The following is a 4957-nucleotide window of genomic DNA, read 5'->3' as shown; positions in this document are numbered from 1 at the left end:
CGCTCATCACAACACCAAACTTAAATTGTTGCTTGTCCCCAAGCAACTGAAAATCAAATAGGATAAAAAGAAGAGAATATACTATAAATTCGAAACTATCAATGAAACAGAGCTTCAATCATATGAGCGGGACTTATAGCTTTTTGCCTCTTGAATAGTTTTGGCATCTCACTTTATCCATTGAGGTTCAGAATGATTGGCATCTATAGGAACTCAGAGTTCAGATAGTGTTATTGATTCTCCTAGTTCAGTATGATGATTCTTGAACACAACTTCTTTATGAGTCTTGGCCGTGGCCCTAAGCACTTTATTTTCCAGTATTACCACCGGATACATAAATGCCACAGACACATAATTGGGTGAACCTTTTCAGATTGTGACTCAGCTTTGCTAAAGTCCCCAATTAGAGGTGTCCAGGGTTCTTAAGCACACTCTTTTTTTGCTTTGGACCTTGACTTTAACCGCTCAGTCCCAAGTTTTCACTTGACACCTTCACGCCACAAGCACATGGTTAGGGACAGCTTGGTTTAGCCGCTTAGACCAGGATTTTATTCCTTTAGGCCCTCCTATCCACTGATGCTCAAAGCCTTGGGATCCTTTTTATTGACCTTGCCTTTTGGTTTTAAGGGTTATTGGCTTTTTGCTCTTGCCTCTTGGTTTTAAGAGCTTTTGGCTTTTTCTGCTTGCTTTTCTTTCTATTAATTTTTTTTCGCCTATTTTTTTTTTCTGCAAGCTTTGTTCTTTGCTGCTTTTTCTTGCTTCAAGAATCATTTTCATGATTTTTCAGATTATCAAATAACATGTCTCCTAGTCATCATTCTTTCAAGAGCCAACATATTTAACATTCTTAAACAACAACTTCAAAAGATATATGCACTGTTCAAGCATAAATTCAGAAAACAGGAAGCATTGTCACCACATTAATATAATCAAACTAAGTTCAAGGATAAATTTGAAACTCATGTACTTCTTGTTCTTTTGAATTAAAACATTTTTTATTTAAGAGAGGTGATGGATTCATAGGACATTCATAACTTTAAGGCATAGTTACTAACTACTAATGATCATGTAATGAAGACACAAACATAGATAAGCACATAACATAGAAAACGAAAAACAGAAGAAATAAGAACAAGGAATGAATCCACCTTAGTGATGGTGGCGTTTCCTTCTTGAGGAACCAAAGATGTCCTTGAGCTCTTCTATGTCTCTTCCTTGTCTTTGTTGCTCCTCCCTCATTGCTTTTTGATCTTCTCTTATTTCATGAAGGATGATGGAGTGCTTTTGATGTTCCACCCTTAATTGTCCCATGTTGGAACTTAATTCTCCTAGGGGGGTGTTGATTTGCTCCTAATATTTATGTGGAGGGAAGTGCCTCCCCTGAGGTATCTCAGGGATCTCTTGATTTGCAGCCACATGTTCTACCACTGAGCTATAGACCCTTGAGATGAATCTTTCCATCTCCCATGACTCGGAGGTGGAAGCCTTTGTCTTCCCTTCCCCTCTTTTAGAGGTTTAGGTACCATCAATGGTAATGGAAAAACAAAAAGCTTATGCTTTTACCACACCAAACTTAGAATGTTGCTCGCCCTTGAGCAAAAGAAGAAGGAATAGAAGAAGAAGAAGATATGGAGGAGATGGAGGGATGTGTGTATAGATGTGAGTGGTGGATGGAAAACAGAAGGGATGGTCATGAATGGAGAGATAGAGGGTGAGGTGGGGGGGGATCCTGTGAGATTCACAGATCCTGAGATGATCCTGTGGGTCCACAGATCCTGAGATGATCCTGTGGGGTCCACAGATCTTGAGGTGTCAAGGCATTTACATCCCTGCACCAATTAGGCATGTAAAAATGCCTTTAAACACAACTCTGGGCGTTTAGCGCCAGGTTGGTGGCCATTTTGGGCATTCAACGCCCATTTGTGTGCCATTTCTGGCGTTGAACGCCAGAACCATGCCTGTTTTGGCGTTCAGCGCCCAGAAGCTGCCCATTTTGGGCGTTCAGCGCCAGAACCATGCTCTGTTCTGGCGCTGAACGCCAGACAGATGCTCCTCCAGGGTGTGATTTTTCTTCTGCTGTTTTTGATTCCGTTTTCAATTTTTATATTTATTTTGTGACTCCACATGATCATGAACCTACAAAGACATATAACTAAGAAAAATATAGTTAGATAAATAAAAATTGGGTTGCCTCCCAACAAGCGCTTCTTTAATGTCAATAGCTTGACAGTGGGCTCTCATGGAGCCTCACAGATGTGCAGAGCTTTGTTGAGACTCTCCAACACCAAACTTAGAGTTTGGATATGGGCGTTTAACACCAAACTTAGAGTTTGGTTGTGGCCTCCCAACACCAAACTTAGAGTTTGACTGTGGGGGCTTGGGTTGACTCTGCTTTGAGAGAAGCTTTTTCTGCTTCCTCTCCATGGTTGCAGAGGGAGATCCTTGAGTTTTAAACACAAGGGAGTCCTCATTCCATTGAAGGACTATTTCACCTCTGTCAACATCAATCACAGCTCTTGCTGTGGCCAGGAAAGGTCTTCCTAGGATGATGGATTCATCCTCTTCCTTTCCAGTATCCAGGACTATGAAATCAGCAGGGATGTAAAGGCCTTCAACCTTTACTAACACGTCCTCTACTTGTCCATAAGCATGTTTTCTTGAACTGTCTGCCATCTCTAATGAGATTTTAGCAGCTTGCACCCCATAGATTCCCAGTTTCTCTATTACAGAGAGGGGCATGAGGTTTATTCCTGAACCAAGGTCACACAGAGCCTTAAAGATCATGGTGCCTATGGTACAATGTATTATGAACTTTCCAGGATCCTGTCTCTTCTGAGACAATGTCAGTTGATCCAGATCACTTAGTTCATTGATGAACAAGGGAGGTTCAACTTCCCAAGTATCAATGCCAAATAATTTGGCATTTAGCTTCATGATTGCACCAAGGAACTTGGCAGTTTGCTCTTCAGTAACATCCTCATTCTCTTCAGAAGAGGAATACTCATCAGAGCTCATGAAGGGCATAAGGAGGTTCAATGGAATCTCTATGGTCTCTAGATGAGTCTCAGATTCCTTTGGTTCCTCAGAGGGAAGCTCCTTATTGGTCACTAGACGTCCCAGGAGGTCTTCCTCCTTGGGATTCACGTCCTCCTCTCCCTCATTGGGTTCGGCCATTTTGCTTATGTCAATGGCCTTGCACTCTCCTTTTGGATTCTCTTCTGTATTGCTTGGGAGAGTACTAGGAGGGATTTCAGTGATCCTTTTACTCAGCTGGCCCACTTGTGCTTCCAAATTTCTAATGGAAGACCTTGTTTCATTCATGAAACTCACAGTGGCCTTGGACAGATCAGAGACTAGATTTGCTAAATTAGAAGCATTTTGTTCAGAGTTCTCTGTCTGTTGCTGAGTGGATGATGAAAAAGATTTATTACTGTTAAACCTGTTTCTTCCACCATTATTAAAGCCTTGTTGAGGCTTTTGATCCTTCCATGAGAAATTTGGATGATTTCTCCATGATGAGTTATAGGTGTTTCCATAAGGTTCACCTAAGTAATTTACCTCAGCTATTGCAAGGTTTTCAGGATCATAAGCTTCTTCTTCAGAAGATGCCCCTTGAGTACTGTTGGATGCAGCTTGCATTCTATACAGACTCTGAGAGATCATATTGACTTGCTGAGTCAATATTTTATTCTGAGCCAATATGGCATTCAGAGTATCAACTTCAAGAACTCCCTTCTTCATAGGCGTCCCATTACTCACAGGATTCCTTTCAGAAGTGTACATGAACTGGTTATTAGCAACCATGTCAATGAGTTCTTGAGCTTCTGCAGGCGTTTTCTTTAGGTGAATGGATCCACCTGCAGAAGTGTCCAGTGACATCTTTGATAGCTCAGATAAACCATCATAGAATATATCTAGGATGGTCCATTCTGAAAGCATGTCAGAAGGACACTTTTTGGTCAACTGTTTGTATCTTTCCCAAGCTTCATAGAGGGATTCACCTTCTTTCTGTCTGAAGGTTTGAACATCAGCTCTAAGCTTGCTCAGCTTTTGAGGAGGAAAGTACTTGGCTAAGAAAGCCGTGACCAGCTTATCCCAAGAGTTCAGGCTGTCTTTGGGTTGAGAATCCAACCATAATCTAGCTCTGTCTCTTACAGCAAAAGGGAAAAGCATGAGCCTGTAGACTTCAGGATCTACTCCATTAGTCTTAAAAGTATCACATATCTGCAAGAATTCAGTTAAGAACTGAAAAGGATCTTCAGATGGAAGTCCATGAAACTTGCAGTTCTGCTGCATCAGAGAGACTAATTGAGGTTTCAGCTCAAAGTTATTTGCTCCAATGGCAGGAATGGAGATGCTTCTTCCATGTAAATTGGAATTAGGTGCAGTAAAGTCACCAAGCATCTTCCTTACATTATTATTATTTTCGGCTGCCATCTCCTCTTCCTGTTCGAAAATTTCTGAAAGGTTATTTCTTGATTGTTGTAATTTAGCTTCTCTTAATTTTCTCTTCAGAGTCCTTTCAGGTTCTGGATCTGCTTCAACAAGAATATTCTTGTCCTTGCTCCTGCTCATATGACAAAGAAGAGGGCACAGGAATAATAATAATAATAATATGGATCCTTTATACCACAGTATAGGGATCCCTATGTGAGTAGAAGAAGAGGGGTAGACAAAGAATGTAATATAATGGAAGAAACACAACTGTGAGGATGGTTGAGATGTGAGATGAGATGTTAGTAAATGAATAAATAAATAGAATAAGATGGGAGAGGGAGAATTTTCGAAAAATATTTTTGAAAAAGAGTTAGTGATTTTCGAAAATGGTTTTTGAAAAGTGTTAGTATTTTTCGAAATTTTTTTTAAAATCAAAAATAAAAATAAGAATAATTAGTTAATAAAAAGAAATTTTTGAAAAAGAGGGAAGATAATTTCGAAAATTAGAGAGAGAGAGTTA

The 4957-nt window shown here is 40.1% G+C and overlaps 1 non-coding gene across 1 annotated transcript; it reads left to right on the top strand.

The window, feature by feature from the left end:
* The first annotated feature begins 3933 nt into the window (after window positions 1–3933).
* LOC112724667 (small nucleolar RNA R71) lies at window positions 3934–4041 on the top strand. Its single transcript, XR_003163820.1, has one exon. It is a non-coding gene; the product is annotated as a small nucleolar RNA R71 (small nucleolar RNA).
* The last annotated feature ends 916 nt before the right edge of the window (window positions 4042–4957 follow it).

Source organism: Arachis hypogaea, chromosome 11, assembly GCF_003086295.3.
Source record: "Arachis hypogaea cultivar Tifrunner chromosome 11, arahy.Tifrunner.gnm2.J5K5, whole genome shotgun sequence".
Classification (NCBI taxonomy): Eukaryota; Viridiplantae; Streptophyta; class Magnoliopsida; order Fabales; family Fabaceae; genus Arachis; species Arachis hypogaea.
Note: the sequence above shows the minus strand (reverse complement) of the source record. Positions and strands in the feature narration are given on the sequence as shown.